The 22,508-nt window shown below is 37.0% G+C and overlaps 1 protein-coding gene across 3 annotated transcripts in view; it reads left to right on the top strand.

Annotated features, from left to right (window-relative positions):
* The window catches only part of tsnare1 (T-SNARE Domain Containing 1), a 221,091-nt gene that overhangs the window by 190,793 nt on the left and 7,790 nt on the right, over positions 1–22,508 (top strand). For 2 of the 3 annotated variants that reach the window (XM_015357115.2, XM_015357114.2), the window contains exon 12: positions 8,912–12,902. The exons of the other annotated variant lie outside the window; for it this stretch is intronic. The gene's annotated coding sequence lies outside the window, so the exon portion shown is untranslated. Of the gene's footprint in view, positions 1–8,911; positions 12,903–22,508 lie in introns of those variants that run through there. 3 annotated transcript variants of the gene reach the window in all.

Raw genomic sequence — 22,508 nt, 5'->3', positions numbered from 1 at the left:
TAAATAATCTATTTATTTCACTCATATGCTTACACTAATTCAGGTGGGTAGCTGCGTTAGCATGTGTAGCCTGCAAAGGAACAAGTAATAGGTTTATTTCATGCTGAAAAGAGAAAAAAAATGTTTTGGCTGTGGACACCAGGTGACACCAGAAGAAGGCTCCACTGCCGAACCATTGTGCTTTCTTTCTTCTCTTTTCAGCATGGAATAAACCTATTACTTGTTCATATCCTTACACTGTCAATATACAAGAATACGAAAAGTTAAAGAAACAAATGTCATAGTCTGTACCAATTAGTCAATCACATCTGCATATAAAGGATATTTATTCTTTTTAGAGAAAGTGTTTGAATTTTAAATTACAGTACAAGCAACTGAAACATTATACTTTATTATAAAACTTGTGTTGTGGTATCTTAGACAAGGTTTAAAGTGTGTCAAACACTTACAAATCACATATATATCTGCTTATTGATGCCATTGAATTACACTAGTGATAAAAGAAAGCCAGAGTAAAGTAAAAAATGCAATGTTCTGTATAGTACCTTTCAAGATAACAGGAAGGAAGTCTCTTGTGTTTTTTAAATGCTTTGATGTTTGTTTTTATTAAGGAGACCTTCATATGATAGAAAATAGCACCACATTTAGATCTTGTATTTATCTTGTGTTTTCAAAATACAGTATGCAGCTCTTCAGTCTTTTTTAATATCGAGTGGTTAGTCTTTTAAATTACAAAATGTTAGCTGATTTGGGAGTGACTAATTAAAACTAATTAATATGAGAACACAGACACACAGATTTTATAATGCAAAATCATCTTCGAATCAAGCAGATAATTAAAAACACTTTCTTCTCACTCAATGTTTTAAAGCCCCAAAATCAATTAATTTTCCCATAAGAAATCGCTAAATCTACTATGAATTCTGAAATAAGTAGATTGCAACACTTTTTCTTGTCCCTAAATAGCAAAAACATGATGTGGAACCAGATTTCAATACTCTGTCCCAGAGTTTATTTGCGTTCTCCCGGCTTGGTGCTGTTAATCCTTGTAGAAGACAAGTGTGACAATAAGCTCAGTGTTGGAATTCAAATCCTCTTAGGAAAAGCTTTGTTGGTAAACTTGCCTTATGTAAATTATAAACCCCATTAGCTTTGAAAAATAGTCAGCTGCATTGAGATTAATTACTGGGTGAGTACTTGATTTAATAGGGTTGTTTTGATGCTTTTGGGAAAATAAATAACAAAGTTAATGCCCATCATTGCTCTGGCAGATTTGAAATTTCCCATTCCTAAAAGGTGAATGGTGGATGGCTTTGTGAACAGATCTGTCTCTTTTCAGTAAAGAGACTCGTACATTTACAGTAACTATGAATTATTGTATGAGCTATGACCTCGGGTGTGGTGATCAGGTCTGGTCCCTCACAGCTTACAGTATGTCCTGGGTTTCATTTCTCACTGAGGTACATTTGCATGTTCTTCATTTTTTCACATTGGTTTCTCCTCTCCGGTCTTATCCCATCTTTCAAAGAAACACTAGTTACTGTACGTTTTTCTGTGTCTCTAGATATTCTGTTTGTGAAATCCTCCAATGAACAGGAATCCCACCTAGGGTGTAGTGCCTTTGCCCATGCTTTCAGGATAGACTATGGTTTACCTCAACCTTCACCAGAAATACAATGTTTTCTGATAGTGATGAATGTATTGAGCCTGATGCACAGTAAGCGTTGACTTATATTCAGTCAATAGCAATTTTATTTTGACCTTAGTGACCTTAGTCCCAGAGAGCAATACTCTATGAAACTGCAGAAGATGCAGCTAGTGTGATTAAGATTTACTAAAGTTACTCCCGTAAACACTCCTGTAAATTGTGAAGGTTAATGGATAACTCATAATATTTAGAGAAAATAAAATTGTCTCAATCTTCTGCAAATGCCAGGTGTGTAATGATTCATTCATCTTACACTTTTTTTGCTTGTTACAACAGACAATGCTTTAATCCAATTGTTGCTTGTAAGGAATCAGTAAACACAAGCAATAGGATGTAAATAATGAATTATAAAGCAGCCATTTAATGTCAAATAACTTCTAATTAAACTGGGTTAATTGTAAACTGCCTCTTCTCAGAGTAAGAGTGAACATTTTAAGTTTCCCAGTATAAATTTGTTAAGTGGACCATGATGTATTTAATTTAACTAATTTGTTTGGCTTTTTTGCTATCTCTGTCTCCTCAATTCCAATGCAGAACTTGCATTTTCCTTTGTCATGTGAACTTAGCAGAAACAAGAGAGGTCTTCCTTCGAGCTTGGAAAACCTGACAGTCTTGACACACACAGTAGCATACTACACACTTTACTTGCAATAAAAATACAGAAACCATAAGGCAGCAAGTTGAAAGGGTATTCACACTCCAAAGAAAGTGCAGTCAACTGCTTTACTTAGCAACATATCTTGAGCAGTCTACTTCAAGTGGTTTAGTTCTTTTTATTGAGACAGACTTATGTGAAATGTGGAGTCATTAGATGATCATGGACCAGGTTCCCCCCTCTTTGTCAATCAAAAACCTTGTGTGTTATGTTATGTTAGTTATTATATCCAATTTTGTGTTCAGTAGTAAATAATCCATATTTTCCTTTTTTTAAGGCAGCTATTGTGTTTCCAATGGTAAAATCCCTGAAGAAAATACAATTTGGCTTGCACTTTCCTTAATAATATCACTGTTGCATAAGTCATAAATAAGAAACATTGGTTATGTATTATAGATTAAATGAAGTGACATTATATTATTATAAGTGTGAGTCATATGAAACCCCAAATGACAAGGTTAATAAAAAATAGCCTTTTTTGTCTGAAACACGTTGTATCAAATCACTTTGATGCTTAATAGAAGACAATTGTATACATTGCAGTGATGCTGACTGTTGTGTTGTTCATGTCTACAAGTGGCGCTGTATAAGAGTTGCAATGTGAGGTGTAACTCTCTTAATACCAGAATGCCTTTGGATGAGATTCTGGGTTACATTGTTGTTGAGTAATATTTTGATTAAATTCTTGATCTAATTCTTTTCTAGTCTTGCAAGCTAATCTGAAAAGTGTTCCAGCAGCACAATGCAAGACAGTTCTATGGAACAACAAAGAGAAAGTTGAGGTCTTTCTGCTCTCAGATTTTCTCCAAACATGAGCTCAACACAGTGGATGTTCTCATTCACATATGGAACCAGCCCCACAATGAAATCTAGAAGGGACATCAATCGCAACTGGTCAGATTTCACCACTGGCTGCAGCAGCACAAAAAGAGTGGTGCACCACGCATACTGTATGATTCTATCCAGACTAATAACTATGTTTAATATACTCAATTAAATCAATTGGACCTGAGAGTTGTACTGTATTTCGTTTTCGATAAAGTGTATTTCATAACAGTAACATAATTTTAGACTGCAGTAGATGAATAAATAAGAAACACTTTTATAAATCAAGCATTAGATTCTGAAGCTTTTCCATAATGTTTCCAGTTTAATCTGATGGTGAAGGGAAAATCAGTTCTATTCTGGTTGAAAGAATCAATATTCTCAGTCACCTTTCCCTAAACTTTATTGAGGCTTTGGGATTTTAACATGACTGACTAATTTCCTGGTCAATTTATATTACATACTGTAGGTGCAGTAAATCTAAATCAAAAACTGATGAAATTTTAACTGTCTAAGGTTACATAACACTTGGATTGCTATAAATCCAAACAAATCAAGCTCCTTGCTTTGCAGGCTGCCTTTCTCCCTGTCTATCTTTCAGTGAGCAGTAAAAGGAAGAGATTAGCTAAAGCTGATTGGGCTAATGTGTAAGATTCACCAAATCTGCCAGCCATAGGCTTAATCTGTCATTACACCAACCCAATCATCTGCAAGTCCCTGACATGTGGAATAAGCTTCCTTTGCTGGAAAAACTGCCAGGCCCACACACAGTGCACAGCAGAAAGGGGCAAGAGGGTTGAAGGAGTTCCGAAGATTGGAGTGGCAAGGCTTTGAGGGTGTTCATGATAATATATGGACCAAATCCATTATTTAGCAAATACACTAAATACTTGAAAAAACCTGGAAAGGCATTGTGCATTCTTTCCACCAGTGTACTTCATACAAGTCCATTTAATTAAAGACTACAACTTGCTCAGTCATGATTGTTATCAATGAATAATCGGCAACAGCACATCTTCTATGTACTGAACAGTATGAACAAACATCGTACCAATCATAGTACATATACAGTACCATGAAAGCTTCCCCTTTTTAATCATAAACTTGTTACCCTTAAAGGGAAAATTTCATCCCCAGCATTTGCATGTCTAAGTGTTAAATCTCAAACAGAAAGAAGAGCCCAGGGAACTGTTCCAGTCAAATAGTCTTCCCTGTCTTTAGTGTGTACAGTACTATAGAGAACTCAAGGATAGCAGTTAAATTGGCCTCACTGTGCCCACCAAGGTTTACAGAGAAGTAGATTAACCTGTTTGCCAAAGGGAACTCATTTGTCAACAGCCAATTCAGAAGCTGAATGTGGAAAACGGCAGCGAAATGCCAGTTTTATTGATTGCAGGCAGCGGTCTGAATGATTGAGTCTCTAAAGGGAGACTGATAGTATTTACACTTTGTCAAACAGCTGAATTATAATTCTTGTTTAGTCTGAGATTAAAGAAGTTTACTTTGAGAATGGTGAAGATGGGGCAAAAATTTGTTTTACTTTGCGGTATGAATAGAATTATATTTTTTCATGGTCTTCTTTCTAATTTTGAGAGGGATGCCAGAAGGTATAGTTATACCATTCATCCACTGAGCTCAAGTAAGTTCTGCAAGGGAATTTGTTGGGCTTTTATTTGATGTTTATTCTTGCCTCTTATTGATTGGACTCACATTTTCGGGAATAATGTCAGGAAACCATATAAGAATCTGGAAATGCAGGCCCCTCTATTCTACCTTTTTTCTGCTTTTTACAGGATCTTATTTTCTAAATGTTGTTTTGAGATTTTTAATTTTGTATTACTTTGTGCTTCAGTACTCTGTGAATTTTCTACATCTTACTTTTAAATGTTGTGCTTTGGTTCTTTAAGTTTCACCTTCAATTAGGCCATTGTGATCTTTTTAACTTTGCTAGCTAATCAACTGCAGTCCCAAAATTAAGATGTTAAAGATCTAATTTTTATTCTTATTATTTCATTGATTTTCTGCTCCACTTTGGCTTGCTGTTAAGAATCTGAGCACGTGACCATAAGCAAGGAATAATGAATACTTTCACCCACTCGGTTCAATTAAAATAAGATATCAAAAATTGACATTGACATTCCAAAAGACCAGCTTCATCAGTTTTGCAAGGTGCTCTTCTTCACTTGACATTGGTCTCTCCATGTCTTCATGAATGAGAGAGATGAGAGTTTCAGGTTAGGTCTAATCCAAAAAGAAACAGTGCCCAGGTTCTCTAGTGCCCCCTGCATCCAAAGCTCTGACTGCAGTTTGCTTTTCAACTATCTGATCCTCTTCAAACAATGTCTGCCATCCTCAGGAGCTGTCTGTTTCGCACCCGCCATCCTTCTGCAGAACACTCAAAAGGGGGGATTTTGTTTTTCAGTCATGCTGCTAAAGCTGGCTTTGATGTGCGCTTAGCCGTTTGAGCCCTCATCTCCGGTGGGGTGTAGGGGGGTGGCGCCTTCTAATCGCAGTGGCGCTCCACCACTTCAAAGCACCAGCCTGTTCTCCTCCTCTCTCTGTGTCTCTGCGTGCTGACACTGGGCCCGTTAGAGAAGGGCTGATCTGACAGGGCTGAATCTCTTCATCCTTCAGAGGCAGTAACTGTGATCCAGCTCCTGTCAAGATACTGTACACTTCCCATTAGTCCTCTGTTCAAAATGTCTTTTTTTTCTTCTACATAATCTCCCTTCACTTTGACAATATCCATACATTTTAAATAGTTTTACTTTCTTCATTTCTGGCATGCCTTGGATTTCTATATTAATGGGAAGTGAAATTCAATATATTTTTTTCTTTTCACCTCCAATTTTTTAATGTAATGCCCAGCTCATACTGAGAGCAGTGCTGTATTTCCAACAGCGCAATAGCTCTCCTAGCTGCTCCCTCTGTGCTTGGTAAAGATGTACATTCTCTTTTAATGACAATTATAATGGTGGGAACATTGTGGCCTACATCTTATAGTATGCATAATTGACATTTTAGAAGGAATCCATTATTCAGTAGCTTCTAAAAGGAAGGTAGCTCCATCTCTTATTAGCAGAGATGTACAAAGATTAGCAGATTAATTGTGAGTGGGACTCTGTTAAATCAAAGTCTTGAGTTGTCTTTTTTGTATTTTATAATTTGTTGATCTGCTCTTTTGCTTTTATTACAATTAACATACATTTGTTTTCCATTGTTTTTGATTTATATGTATTTTTTATTATGCATCACATTCAAAGAGAAGGCATTTCAAGTCAGGAACAAACAGACAATGAGAAGGGGTTAGTATGTGATTTTAATGAAAGCAAGCAACATTTGTTTAAAGAAAAAACAAAATAAATAAGTATAACATATTTCCTGTAGCACCCAGGAATCAATAGAATCAGGAAACATCATGGCAGTGTGTGAGAAAGATGTCAGGAACTATGTCTTTCTCTGCAGTGTAGAGGTGAGGCCTGGATGATCAACAAAACACTAACGATCTTTAATATGCCTATATTTGATCTTCAAATGTATTCTTTCACTCCAATATTATTGCTCAGTTATGCTCATTTTTTATTTTACATATTGATCTCTTTTAATTATTATTACTGCCTACTTTTATCATATATTAAAAAACCTCAATCTGAATTTCAAATGTATTTTATTTAACTCACACCTATAGTATGATACTCTGCTGCTTTTGATGAGCTACTGTACATAGACACATTTCCTATGGAAACACAAGTTCATTTCTTAGTGTTAAACACTGTTGCTTCCTCTGGGGAGTTTTTATTGTTGTTGATTGTTTTTCTGTGTTGTTCTGGTTTAAAGAGGCTCAGTTATATTAATTATGCACAATCCTCCACAAAAGATGCAGTAGTTACTGTTGCTTCACAACTGGGTATTACACCCCAGCTCCTGACTAGACAATTTATAGTTTCCCATTAGTGTTTTTGCAAAGAACCTTCAACATATTATTGTAGGAAGTAGCTAATGACACCATTACACAGCCAAAATAGCCCTCTGAGCTGAGCTTGACAATACACTGGTTGATGTTTGGGGGTATCAAATATCCAGCTCAATCAGAGAACAGGGCCTTTGGAGTCTTGCAGTTTTTCTTCCACCTCTGCTTAATTAATTAACTAGACTAATTATTGAATTTAATTGGATCAGTTTAATGTTCTATCAAGTTCTTAGTCAGAGAGATATGGTATTTAACTGTAGGTCCAGCAGGAGAAGCAGAAAACAGTACACTACTGTAGCCTGTGAGTGAAAGCTGCTGTGTTACACAGAGGGCAGAGGAAACCCCTGGCTGGCTACCTTGCTAAGAGGGGAAGATGGGTAGATGCCAGACAAATCAGGGATGTAGTTTGTTAATTGGTAGAATAAGATAATTACAGACTAATTAAAATGTTTCTGAATAAGCACGTGTCATTTCTATGGCATTAATACCTCTTGGTACAATGGAGCGCATGCATTAGCATTTGTAATTAGGGAAGCAATGCTCACCATCTTCCAGAAAGAGCAACTGAACAGAAAGAAGAGACAAGGGGGGCATGTGGGTGCTTTGGGGACCTGGAGACTTTCTCTCATGGGACACAGTGATGGGGAGCTGGAGGGCTTTGTTTAAATATTAAAATATTACTAAACTGTGCTATTATCTGGAATACCCACAGGGAAATTTGTGTAGAGATTCCCACATTGTTTGGCTCAGTTAGGCTTTTTTCCTTCCAAAGCTGTTTCATTTTCTCAAGAGGGCAGCTGTGCTTTCAAACCTTTACATGTGCATGCTGGCCTCCAGGGCATGCTGTTGTCAGTCTGGATTGAAAAAAAAAAGGAAGAAACATTTGAAAAGCAGCCCTCACGTCTCTGTGAAACTGTTAAATTTTCAACAGCCAAAGGGTTATTATCCACCGTCATCTTTATTGCTTTTGTTATAAATAAGCTTTTTGTTGTTGAAATACAAACTTTATACAGAAATGAAGGAGATAAAAATTCAAAGCCACAGTTGAGAAACACTTTATAGTATCTTGCAGTATGAGACACATAAGAGAATTGAACAAGTTTAATTTATATACAGTACAGTATAAGCTTTTTCAATGGCAATACAGTTTTTCCTTAACATCCGCTAGCCATATAGCGTCTTGTGTACCCCGTGATAAGAGCTGTGCAAGACCAAGAAGAACATAATAGTCTAGTCTTAAATTAAAGAATATTTAGTGTCATCAGCAAAATGTATAATTGTAATCCATTATACTATGAGACAAATCAAGATAAATTATACTGTAAGTGAACTAGGATGGTTTCCCAGTGAGCTAATTTCTACCAAGGGCATAATTAATATGCATTTACCTGGTTTCTTCATATTTTAATATGAAGAACAACACTTGAAATAAAGTGTCCCAAGGAGGAACAGGCACATAGTGTTTTGCTCATGCAAACTACTGACTTGTCAGAAAGATTTACAACTTTTAATCCAGATTTTTTAATATTTTATTACGGAATGATAAATGTTCTCTTACACAGGCCGTGAGCATTTTGCTGGATTAATTTTAAGTGTAAATAGTATTCTAACTGTCCTTGGCAGTCTGATTGGGGTGTTAATTTCTTTGTGTAAAAAGAGTTGATCAAAGATGCACTAAAAACTATGAAGAATTACAGACTTGTTTTCTACTCCCTGTAATTGGTGCCTATTGTATGCTTGTGTTTTTTTACAGAGTTTCCTTTCCGTGCACTGATTGAGTAGGGGGAATGAAGTCTCCCACTTCTCAGTTCTCATCCTGGCTGGTCACTGAATGCAGTAGCTGACAAGGTGGCTACCAATTATGTCTGCAGTGTGTCAACTTACAAGACTTCAGCCAAAGCCCTTCGCTCTCTTCCCAACCTTGACTCTATGGTGCCCTGTTCCTATATCATCTGTAAGAGCAAGCCACAGTCCACAAACATCCTTATTGCATACACTCTTTTGAATTGACAATGTGCTGTTCGACTACCTTATACTTAATTTTCACGTGAGTGTCACATTGTACACGCTATTTAACCAGGTCCCCAGGTCCTCACGCCTTTCCAAGCTAGAACTGCACTCCTCCTCTTGCTCTCCAATCACTTTTGGAACACAAATGCAATTCTTAATATAAATGAGAACCAAGTGGTAGTTTGCTTGCTAGTGAACCTGTAGCTATCCATTTAATATTTAGTGTGTGCTTTTGACCAAGGTGGTTGTCCTTGAAATATGTTTTTTGTTATTCTTTTACAAAAAAAATTAGGCAGATTAAAAATAGTATGTGTTTATGTCATGTGTACAGTACAAATGTTGGAATGATCACACAAACAAAAGAGGCCTAATCTGAACCAAAAATATCCCTCACATCATTGATCCAAATAGGAAGTTCTGGACTCACAACCACATTCCACTGGTGTTTCCCTACCACCCTTACACCCTATTCTATTCCCAGGAGCATCAGTGACAACCTCCTCATCTTACAAGATGATCCTTCCACTGGAGCCCTCTTTCCTGAGCACCCCATCATCTCAAATGGTCAACCACTTAATCTGCGCAACCTTCTTGTCCACAGCTCCCATGCACACCGGGTCCTTTCCCCTGCCACAGAATCTGCTGCATCACCTGCAAGTACATATACAGTATCCAACACATTTAAGGCCCCTCTTGACAATTCTGTGTCACCCAGATGACATTATGTACAGTACTTCTAGCAACTTCATTTACTACATTTCATTCAGAAAATACCCAGCCATTTACTGTACAGGAGGAGACAGGAAGAAGACTGGCAGACCATTTCAGAGATCATGTCAGAGCTGTGAGGATCAAAGATCTCTCCAGATCGATAGTTCCCCATTTCACTTCTGAGAGCCGCAATCTTTCTGATCTCTCCGTCTTTGTCCTCACAGAAGGGTTGCTGGACCCCTATGGCAGAAAGACATTCAAAACCACAATTATCCTTAAACATGATCACACCCCCCTCCCCCCTCCTCTCTCCACAACAGACTCATTTCCTTGTAAATTCTCTCTTCATCTTCTTCATTCATTTGCATCTTTTGGCTTTCTACACCTCTCCTCCTTTTCTCCCTGAGTTTAGACACTCATTCTCATCTGCTTTATACCCATTTCCTCTCTGCTCCCAGTCCCTTGTTAACTACTTTGTCTTTTATTCTACTTTGCCTTATTTTTCTGGTACTTCCCCTTTCTCTCTCACACCTGAAGAAGGCTCCACAGCCAAAAAGATGTGTTTCTTTACCTTGCAGCACAGAATAAACCTTTACCCGTTTACAGCTACCTACTCGAATGTAAAGAAAATGTTAATGTGTTAAGTCCTTGGTGTAATTGTTCTAGCTTTTGGACATGTGCATGAGTCTCAGTTTTATCCTTTGAGACTATAGGAAAAATCATACATCCTTTTTTATATAAATCAACATTCCAATTCAACCCACATTCCCTCAGGTGAACTATTTTCTTGCAGGTGTTTCATATACAGGTGGCTTGCCACAGTTAGGCTTCACCTCGTACTGCCCAAACAAAGAATTTATATATATACAGTAGATGCTTTGGTCTACATAGCACTTTTGAAGATACTACTGCAGTTGGTCTGAATTTGGTACAAAAAAAATAAACAAGACACCTTATCGAGCATATAACTTAAGCAATGTTTCACGAATTAACAAAAATCACAATACTGAATATACTGAAAATACTGAAATGGAATACTTTATCAGCTGATTTTTGCCATTTAAGAATTGACCAAACATTATCTAGTTCAAAATCATATTTTGTCTGACTGAGAGCTATTCATACTGCAGTAAAAACAAAGGCATACAGTCCATTCCAAAATGTCATATGTGGGACTGTAATCATAAAACACATTGTATGATGTACAGTATGGTACTGTATATTAGGTACTACAGTATATTCCACTGAATTTCCAAACTAATTTAAATGTTTTAGGCTTTTGGCCTAACCCTGCTATTGAAGAATGTAATGCAAGGCCAGTTTTGATAGTGATTTGGCTTTAAACCTGGTTCACTAATGGAGCCATAGTCATGCTCAGGGGCATAAAGACAAGTCCATTGGAAAAGCACCAGGAGACATAAACTAAGGAGCTGTTGCAAGGATAATTATGGGGTACAGGGAAGGATTCAAAGTCAGAAACATTGAGAAAGAGATGTTTGGTACTGTACCTTTATATTTAGCAGAGTCTACTGTGGGGTTATTTCTTGCACCTCAAACTTTCAATAGAAACATAAATGTAATGTATATAAATAAATAATTCGATTTAAAACGTTTCTTAAATTAGCAAAAATATTTCCATTTATAAATATTGAAAGTAGATTAGTAGATCTTTTAAACTAAACAGAACACCAACAGGTCTACAAGTTCCAAATATTATATTTAAAACAAATGTACCTTTGAAATAATGCATGTTACATTATTTATTTGAACATGTAAATACTAATTTGAAAATCAAGTCAAGAGAATAACATATGCCTTAAACAGTGTCTTATAAGCCTGATTCATTCCAAAAGCTGGACATAATTCAATGCACAGTTGCTGGAAATGTTCAGACAGACCGGCAGGTTTAAGCACCTGATAACTAGTGACCAAGTGACTGAGGGAGCATGTCTCAGAAGAGCCTGTTCTCATCAGCAACACAGCTGAACCCTCCCCCACTCCAGTACATGATGAGAACAGGCCAGGGTGAAGACACATAAATGATGTCTTTAATCCTTACTTGATGGCCTTAAGCACTCAACCTTAGCATTTTAATTATGAGAAAACACCCCCATTCTATCTGCTACAAATTTCAGCATTCTTCGTGCTTGCTTCTTGAGATGGACATTTAGGGTTTAATCTGATCTCATCTGCTGCCAAGCTACTAATTTCACAAAGTAACCCTGTATCGTGTACTACTTATTAAAGCAGATCACCATTCTGTTATAGATCAATATTCAGCATATCCTGTACAGTATGTAGAATTTAATTACACATGGATGCATGGATGACATTAAAAGCCACACAAATTCTAATTCTAAAGCCACTTACAGTAGCTCCAGTTAAGCACATATGAAGACAATATGAACAGTCATAATTATTCTTGGTTCCTAAATTCATAAGGACAAATTTAAATTATTTAAGCTGCATTGTATAATGCCTATGTAACTGGACCAAACCTTTGGACTAAATAATCTATGTTGTTAGTAAATGTTCCTTTGTGCATATCTACAAAACTGTTATGACTAATTTAAAAGTTTTTGTTTGTTATTTATGAAAGTCTGAAAGTAGAACTTCTCAGCTAAATGTATTTTTATTCTGCAAAGAAATAAAAGGATGCTATGACTTTAACTGTTTCTAAACACTTTTGTGCACAGTTGCATTGTTAATTGTTTTGCTTAATTTTAACTCAAAACCAAGAAAAAGCTAAAATAAAAATGTGGTTAAGGAGATTCACTGCATATAAACATACTCAAAGTGAAAGTAATATTAATATAATTCAAATTACTAATTATTGTCCTATAGCCAATGGTTTGGACATAGAATTTGAATTCTGTCCCAAGGGCATTAGATGCTTTGCTTCATTTTTGGTAACAGCAAAATGTTTTCCATGTGTGTTTTATATTTATTCTTTTAGAATTATGATGTATTTGCTAGATCCCATTCTGCATTTAATCTAATAAATATTTATTCCAAAGCTTTAATGAACAAGAATGGTTTTTTTTCTTGACTCTATTTGAAACAGACATTCAGACTTGAACTTGTCATATACGGTATCATACACTATTTTTAAGTTACTTTAAGTATGATAAATGTGCAGAAAGTCACAGTTTATAAATATCTAGGCATCTGATTAGATAATGCTTTAACTTTTAAAAGTTTATATTTGGTTTTCTGTATGATGACAAATCATATTGGGCTCATTTTAACTCTTTGATTTTTAGTAATTTCTAAGCCATCTCACAATTTAAGAAATGTTGTGCCATCCAAAAAATATTAGGACAGTGAAATTTACATTTAGATTTGCACTATAAACTATAATAATAATAATAATCATCATCATCGTCATCATCGTCATCATCATTAAATAAAATCAATCTGGTTCTACATTTAATTAAACAAAATGATGTATCGATGTACCTCTTCATCTGGAAGGAGAAAAAGGAATTGGAATAATTTTCTGATTAGTACTTCTTCATGACCAGGTGTTTGCTGTTAGGTAATAAGCTTGTTGAGTGATTAAGCAACAGCTTTGGTTTGAGTGTTTGGAATGTGTTGTTTAACTTCTACTGTAGGTTAATAAAAAAAGGCCATTTTTGAAATTTTTAATGTTTGGAATATGTTCATGGCCTTGACCAAAAATAAAATGCATATTTTATAAATTCATTATATTTCATTGTCTACATTTATCTAATGAGCATATGCAAATAGTTTGGTTAAAAAGCAAAAATAACTGTTTCAACTTAACAAAATAACCGTTTTCCTTGTCATTTTGAAGGGCATTATAGTATTAAATTAAATCTCTTGTTATGCCCCTGACAAGGACTGGAACAACAGGCAGAATAATGTTTTACTTACAGTATGCAAGCAATAATAATATGTGTATTACAGATCACTTTGAATGGTTATTTGTTCTGAACTGACTTATTTTGTTAAATAAAGCATTATTGTGACTATTAATATTATTATGCTGTTGGACAAAATGCTGATATTACAGTAATTGATCATGAAAGATCAATTGAAAAGAAGATTAAAGTGAATTTTCCAGATGGTTTACTCTTGTGTCTTGGCACTACAGAGGGAAATTGTGGTGTAGGGATGAGTGAATTTAAAACTAGGCTATATGGTATCTCCAATTCCAGGATAAGGCTAACTTTGTATTCCTGAGCAATTGAGCTTTATGCATGAGCCTTAAAGAAGAACGTGCCTTGCAGGTTTCAAATGTCTGGTGTTCGCTTTGGGATCACGAGGGTGAAGTAGACTTCTGGAGTTTCAAACAGAGACAATCATTATAGAGAAAATATTGTTAGCTTCTAAATGAAAACACAAGTGTAGTAATATGTATTTTAAATATATGTATAAAGACTTGCACATTTGCCATTGCCTGAGGAGATGTTAGGAAATTAACACCTGTGTATTTGCGGTTCATCGATAATATAAATCTCTGCAGTGGCTAAGGGAAACACAATAAAGAGTGAAACATATATCAAAGTAAATAAATTGTCCATTCTCATTTAATCCAGTTTTTTTTAACTCCCATCACATCTCATCTAAATTAATTGAAGTGCATTAAATGCACTGAGACAAAGTTATAAAAGCTATGGGATTATTCCTGTGAACACGGGGACCATCTGGTGAGCAATATAAAGAGTTTAATAATCCAGACGCACCTTATTTTCTTTCAATAGTACAATTATATTATGTTCCCTTCACAGCACTGAGACAATGATATTATCCCATAGACAAATTACTCAGAACAGCAAATTAGAGGATGTACACTGCAGTTTAAAAGAACACCTCATCTTTTTTAATGCTTAGTTATGTAACCGATTAACATTTAATTATGACATGAATATAAGACCAATGCTTTCACAAGGAATTATCTCATATGTCTCTGACAGTCTATCAGGGTCAGGGATGATTTTCTTCCACTTGAGTTCTATGGGAGCTGCAGTAAGGTGTCCTGTGTAGGATCTAATCTGCTACAGCTGGTATTCCTTTAAGAGCCCTCAGCTGTATAAAGTTGATGGCCTTACTACCCCTCTGACAGGGGCTGCAGTCTCTCCACTGTGTGGACCATGGAGAGAGAAAGAAGAACAATTCTCTGTAGTGATATGATGGAGGCAGAATCTCCCTCTCCCGTCTTGCACTGAATGCAGTGTGATCGTGCTGTGAGTGGCACGTGTTTGAGAACATGTTCTCTGGGCTCATGTGGAGGGATGGCAGCAGGTCTAAGCAACCTTGCACTACTGAGGTGCAGGAGTGTGTGAGAAGCAGGTTATGTGTGACCATGATCCGTAGGACACTGCCACAGAGGTGGTAGTTTATGACTGGCCATCAGTACACTGGGAGAGAGGAGTGGTGGTGTCCACAGACAGGTATCCCTCAAGAGGGTGGAGATGCATTGTGCCCGAGATGTGGCAGGGCTGGACAACAGGGATGTGAGGACATGCAAACGTGTGAAGTTGTCTGATGTACCTGTGTAAGTTGCAGGTTAGCCGGGAGAAGATGTCAGCTGTCTTGAAATGAATCGATTAACAACCTGCAGCTGAAGGAGCAGCAAGCAGCAGGTGAGACAGAAAAGGAACCTACAGACAGTATATACTAAAAGGGGGAGTGGCGGTAGCACATCTACTGTACATATTCTCTCTGTCAGTACAGTGTATCCAAGAATCAGACCGGTCGGATGTGACCAAGGTGTCAGTAGCTACAGAAAGATTTTATAATTTGAGAAGAAAAAGTACAATAATTGAGTGAATGTGGGAGACTTAGAGTTTACATTCAGTGCAAACTCACAACAAGCTCACCCAGTGGGGTAGGGCAATGGTCTATCGCATTGTTCTTCTCTGTTATTCCCATAGGGTAGTTTTTAAAGCTCCTTATCTAATCCAAGACAATTGGAGACCTCTTTGTACCTTAGCCCATAACTTCCTTCACTGCTGTTGAGAATGTAAGAATAGCTTATTCTGCTGTTGCAGGAATTCTAACATGAACAAGATATAATCAGGTCTTTTGACAATCCTCCAAGGCCAACATAGCAACCCAGGGCTATGGACCTTGCCGTACTCCAACTTGTTATGCAACCCACAATGCATAGTAAATCCAATATACAGGTTTAACAGTGGATAAGGGATTGGACTTTTGGAACACGTCTTGGTGATAGAAACCATCTCATGATAGCCTTCTCAGTTGCTGTGTTTCCAATTCAGCATTTTAAACTTTTAAAATTGATAGCAAGGACAAGGCTACTCAATCCTTTTCTACTCTGGATTGTTCTTGTCATAACTAACCATGCAGAGTGTGTTACACTGCAGTTACACCCATTGAAATTCCAAGTTTGTGTTTAATAATGGTGCTTCCTGATTTGGGCCTTTACTGAGGTTAATGCTTTTTATGGAAGACACTGGCTTCTGGTCCATAAGTTCTTCTCCTTAATGCTGTTTGACAGTCATAAGTCAGAGTCAGACAGATTATGCTCATAAATATGTAAAATCCCTGGTTAAATATTTAGGGATTCATGAAATTCCTAGTTTCATATTCTTAAATGTAACATATCTACAATATACAAAATTCGGTCGAAAGAGAAGTGCTCTTTCATCATGGAAAACAAGCACTTTCAATATTTCATGTTTGACAATTTCTTTGGGGAAAAAAAACTAAAGGCAATGTTTCAAGAAACTTTTCTGGTTATGTCCTTGGAATTTTACTTATGCTTGAAATAGATTTCTATCTTTGGTACAGAGAAGAATGTGTTTCCATAAGGTTCTGTTAAGTTTATTGCTCTTCTTCAAACCATCTTTTGTGTTATTACAAGCCATTGCCATCGATTCCCAAGAGCAATAACTCCAATTCTGATTGTACATGTCCTTGAGTAGTTATTATAAAAGGATTTAGCTATTCTCTCAGGACAACAAATGCTAACAGTCTTCCTTTTCCAATTGGCTGATGGCAGAAATCAGTAATTACAGGTAACTATCCGTCTTGTTTCTCATATCTAACAGCTCAGCAATTCACAAATGTACATACAGTATATTATTTGGTTACCTTGTGGTGAAGGTAGAGAGGGGTGTGGTACTATTAACACTTTTTCAAATCCCTGAGTTAGTATTGATTGTGCACAAAAAGGCACCAGGGCAATTCTCTTTAAGGAGTTTCAGTGTGGTTAGACTGCATTTTGTGAGTTGCTAGTTCAGTCTAATAGGATCCCATATTGGTAAATGTTTAAAAATATCATATTCACTTTCACATTGTTTCTCTTCAACCTTTGAAATATATTGAAATATTATGTTTCTACCAATAAGGTAAGGGCGATTAAGTAGAAACACAAACCTGAAGCTGCTGAATTTGTCAGCATTCTTAAATATTCAATGTAAGCAGATTATGTTTAGATCAAGACATTGTGTATTTTATTAATTCATAGGCATTAACAAATTGTACACCAATTGCAATTCAGTAAATTAAAGTTAATAAAAAATCCTGGTCCTACTATTACTTTATTTTGTTTGAATGGATTAGCTAACAAAGACTTAAAATGACTTAGGTTCTTAATCAGCCACTTTTGTAAAATATGTAAAAATATATATATATTTTCTAAGGAATTACATGAATTTTCAGAAAGAGGTATCCCATACCTCTTGAAAACTGTGAGGTTTGTTTTTCTATTATTAGGAATGTTAATAAAAATAACAATGGGGACTTCACAAGAGCCACTGTACTGTTTATTGTGAATAGCAAAAGCAGACCTGGCAAATGCTGGTAACCTCAATGGTTTGCAGGCTGTAAAAGCTACAAGACCACTACCTACACCTCTTAAAGTTGTTCAGAAATTTACTGAATAATTCAATGCCTCTGTGGGAAGTGTGGTTCTGCCCCTACCATTAATATGATTGTGTTTCATGGGTAAATCTATCTTCAAGGTCATGCAGGGCCATGCCCCAGACACATACTGTAACAGTTCTTCTACACTGGAAAGATAGTCCACCAGGTGAATTCAGCATTTAACATGTCCTAAGGAGTGACTGAAATTATCTTCTGGAATAGGCTCAGGACAGAATGAGCCCTGATCTCCATGTTTATCTGCAAACATTTAGTTGATCAAAGTTACAGTATGAGAGGCTGCTTGGCATGCATGTATTTGCTGCACTTGAGGAAAGGAGCATACTGTTTTTAGGTTCTATATGTTGTAACAAGGCTTGTTGTTGCTGGAAGCCACGTCTCACAGACAGGCAGGGAATCCAATTGCAGGAACCTGGTGATTTTCGGTGGCTGGCGGAGTCAGCCAAGGAGAAACTCGGAATGGATGACCAGGAGAAGACAGAGAGGAACTGGAGGCAGACAGGAACAGGCAGGGAAAGGTGTCACTGGAAAAAAGTGCCAGCCACATGGGATGCAGACAGGTTTAGGTCTTGGAGTTGAGGTCCCAGGGTTTCTTGGGGTGTTAGGTTTGTTGGTTAGCATGTCTGTAGCAGCCAACCTGAGTGTTGAACTGGCTCAGCAAGCTTAGTGACAGAGCAGCTGTCCAGTGGTATTTAGGGAAATCCAGGTTTGATTAATTGGAAGGCTGGGTGCCTAGATGGGCAATAGGAGGAAGGGTGTACCATAAGTACAGGTGACCGTGAGAGAAATGTAATCGCTCCGGGATATGTTGCAGTCTTCTGGGGTAACCGTGGGCTGAAAGCAGACGTGAATGCAGGTGTGACACTACACATCTAAAAACAAAAATTATCCATCCATTTTCTAACAGCTTCTTTAAATTCAGAGTCATGGGTGACCTGGAGCCTATCCCAGCAAGCAATGAGTGAAAAGCAGGATACACTCCTTGGATGGAATGCCAGTCCATTGCAGGGCAGACACACAAGCACATACATCTAAACCAGGGCCAGTTTTCCTAGAAGCCAATTAACCTATCAGTATGTTTTTGGACTATGGGAAGAAACCAGAGCTCCTGGAGGAAACCCGTGCAAAAATGGAGAGAACATAAAAACTCCACAAAATAGCACCCCAGATATATTGGGGTGGGGTCTGGAGTCTATTGAACCAGGGATCCCAGAACTTCCAGACAGCAATGCTAACTACTTCACCGCTATGCTGCTTGAATTTCCCAATCATCTTAGCTTAAATATTTATTCTCTGAAATCTATGATTTTCTATTTAAAAATGTATTTTTAAATACATGTAGTCCTCCTATCTCATCGAGCAAGAATTCTGTTCACAATATTGTTTTTCTGTCAGTTCTATTATCAGAACTTGATTTGCAACTTTCATGGTGTACTGAAGTGTTTTTAGTTCCATTTTTATAGTACTTTATTTTATTATTTGACAGGGACACATTCAATAATAACATAGGAGCTATCTGCTTGACACTAGATGCATTTCATATTCAATTTATCTTGTAGGCTAATTTCCATCCACAGTCCCTGGATATGATAGGTGACACCTATAAAACATTTCCATATTATTTCTCCTACTATATCTACAGCTACTACATTGCAGGATTTATATATAGTCTTACAGAAGTGTAGCATGGTACACAGTGATTAGTATTGCTGTCTTGCAGTGCTGGGGTCCTAGGTTTCAATTTTGGACCTGTGGTGCTAAATATGTGGAATTTATGCAGTATGCCCTCTGTGTGTGTCCTGCAAAGGACTGGTGTCCCTCCTTGGTGTATCCTGTTTTGCACCCATTGCTTGCCAATATAGGATCCAGCTCCCTGTAATGGATAGTGGGGTTAAAAGATGTATAGATAATATTACAAATAATGAATCGATATATTAATTATTATAATTGCATATCATTATAATATATGTAGGGAAAACCAGTTCAGGGACGCCAAATATGTAATCATAGTGGCTCTCTGAAGGCACCAGTTCTGTAGGGTTTGGGCATTTACTGAGACAATTATTAATTGTAGCAGTAAATCACAAAGTTGATTCTTTTGATGGCTTTAGAATCCAACCATGCGACATAACTCAAAGAACGCGCACACACAGGTACTAATACACGAGGATACATTTATTAATACATAGAATATGCATATAAACCTAACAGATCTTATCGAGAGGGTTATCAGAATACAAAAGATATATATTCGGTCAGTTACAAAGAGTTACACATATCAAGAGGACATACGTTCAGTATATCATTCATTAAGACCGTTTCGTAAAGTGAACTTGGTTACAACTTCTACATTAGATACTCAAACAAGTACATAACTCTTAGGAATTAAATTGATATCAACTGGTTTGGATAACAATTGAATTCTCGAGCTGTAATGCATTGAAGTTGAATACTCATCCAATCTTTGGGGATTCAGATCTCCTGCGGGCACAAAGAAACAGTTGCAGGCTATTGCTGTCCAATCCGCGCTCTCTGGCTCCGTGCCAGGCTGTGCTGTGCGGCTTGCGACGGTGCGCTGCTGATGCTCACTGACCGGCTAGTTAGTGTTGGCTTTAACTAGCAAAGTTTGTGCACAGGAGAAAAGATGACTGTGGGTCCCAGCAAGTCAGGAAGAGGACCGGTTCGTTCCTGATGAAGAGCTAGTTCTGAATAGTAATTCAGCTGTCCACAGTTCCGACCTGTTCACGAGGCCTGCTGCTGGTTACTCTCTGGCAACCTCCACTCTAGACTCTTAGAACAAAGGAAAGTTCTGTCACTCGGACACACTGGCCATTCCGTGGTTGTCCGGGCTGAGTCTCAGGATGGTCAGGAGGCGCTCTGCGAGAATGTCCTGCCCTTGGGAGCCTTCTGCTCCTAGGCCGTCCTGCCCTGGAATTCTCCTTTGAATTCCCTTTAAAATTGTTGAATCTGAATCTGAATCTCTCAGGCTCTCTGTGTTGCCTGTTCTTACCTGGAGGAACTTCAGCTCATTGATTGGCTGAAAGTTCCATGGGCATCAGAGTCCCACGTGGGTTACTCGGCCCTACCAGTCCCTGATTGGTTGATCAAGGTGAGATATGAGTCACTTAGTCCTGACACTTAGTAATGCAGTCCAGATGTCCAACTGGCACTCCCTAGACAGATAGGCGCCAATGGATGACCATTGATCATGATAGCCAGGCTTAGCTAAGTGCATCCCCCTTTGGGAGCTGTCCTTATCAAAAGAAAACATCTTGCATGAATGGTTTCTCTGTGGCTGCACCACAGAGATGAACAGAGAAATGGGGCCTCATTTGGGAAGCTCAGAAACACTTAATTCTGCCTTATTATTAAGCCTCGCCGCTACATATATAATTGAAATATACCTAAATAATTTATATTATCCATTCTCTTCTATGTACACATACAAATAAGCTCATATTAACATCTCTTAAAATACTGAGGATACTACCATTTAAAACGAAATAATCTATTATACAAATATAAAAGATCCAGATCTTTTACAATACAATAATGGCACAATTGTAATTTCTGTTTAATTCAGACTAAATTAACTGATTACAGTTCTGCTTCAGTTAAAACCAAATTTAAATGTTTGTTGCCAAAATATGTAATATAATTTAAATTCTGGAGGAAGTGATTTTCAAAATTGACCACCTTTCACTGGGAGCAGCGTTTGTTCAAATTATATTCTAAATTTATGCACTGTTCAATCCGCATTTTCTTCTAAACCTGTCTTATATAAAAGTATGTTCCAATAATTCCTTAGTATGTGGAAACGTGAGGTTTTAAATGGGAATTTCATATAATGAAATTTGTCATAGGTATCAAAATCACTGGTATTTTCTTGAAATATTATAGTGATGGTACCTCATAGATTTCTTTTGCTAAGACCTTTTGATTTTAAAAGGTATTGGACTTGAGAAGGCATCTGTTTCAAAGACTGATTCACTTGCTTGTGACTATGATGTACTGTACTATAATAGAAACAGAAAATGTGGAAGAATCTCAGTATACAAAAAATAGTTTATCAACACTACTTGTTAAACTTTCCTTAAGAGTTGAATGAGGATGGCTTTATTTGTGTAGAAACAGTGCCAGTCTCAGGAATTCATCATTCAAATCCAAACCATAGACTACAGTAAATTATGCAATGTTCCTGTTATGTTCTATTATTTAACATCATTACGTCTCAAACACACTTCATCACACCTTGCTTCTCTTCTCCAGGATTCCCTAGACATCTAGTTGTAGAAACAATTTTTGAACTCCCTGAAATATTCATCACACTCTTGCAAACATTCTCAAAATAACCTGTTATCCAACTCTGTAACAGACACTCTTCTAACTTTAACACCTTATTATATTCATTTGTTAACATTTACCATACTGTACATCCCACGCACCTGCTGATCAGCAACTCTTACAGATCGTCTCTCCAAGGGGGTCTTCTGAGTGTCAAGAATAGAGCCAGAGTCACATCTGATTGTATGTGTGGAATCACCCAAAATAAAATGTACATGATTTTTTATATACAGTACAATTTGTATTGATTACATGTTAAAAAATACACATTACTTGACCTTAAATTTAAATTATAAACTTTGACTTTGCTGTCTATTTTATAGGACACTACAGTATATATATATATTATATCCTTTGGAATCATAAACATAATGACTGTGTTCAAGGCAGGGAACACACAAGATCACTTT

This window comes from Lepisosteus oculatus, chromosome 10 (genome assembly GCF_040954835.1).
Source record: "Lepisosteus oculatus isolate fLepOcu1 chromosome 10, fLepOcu1.hap2, whole genome shotgun sequence".
Taxonomy (NCBI): Eukaryota; Metazoa; Chordata; class Actinopteri; order Semionotiformes; family Lepisosteidae; genus Lepisosteus; species Lepisosteus oculatus.
Note: the sequence above shows the minus strand (reverse complement) of the source record. Positions and strands in the feature narration are given on the sequence as shown.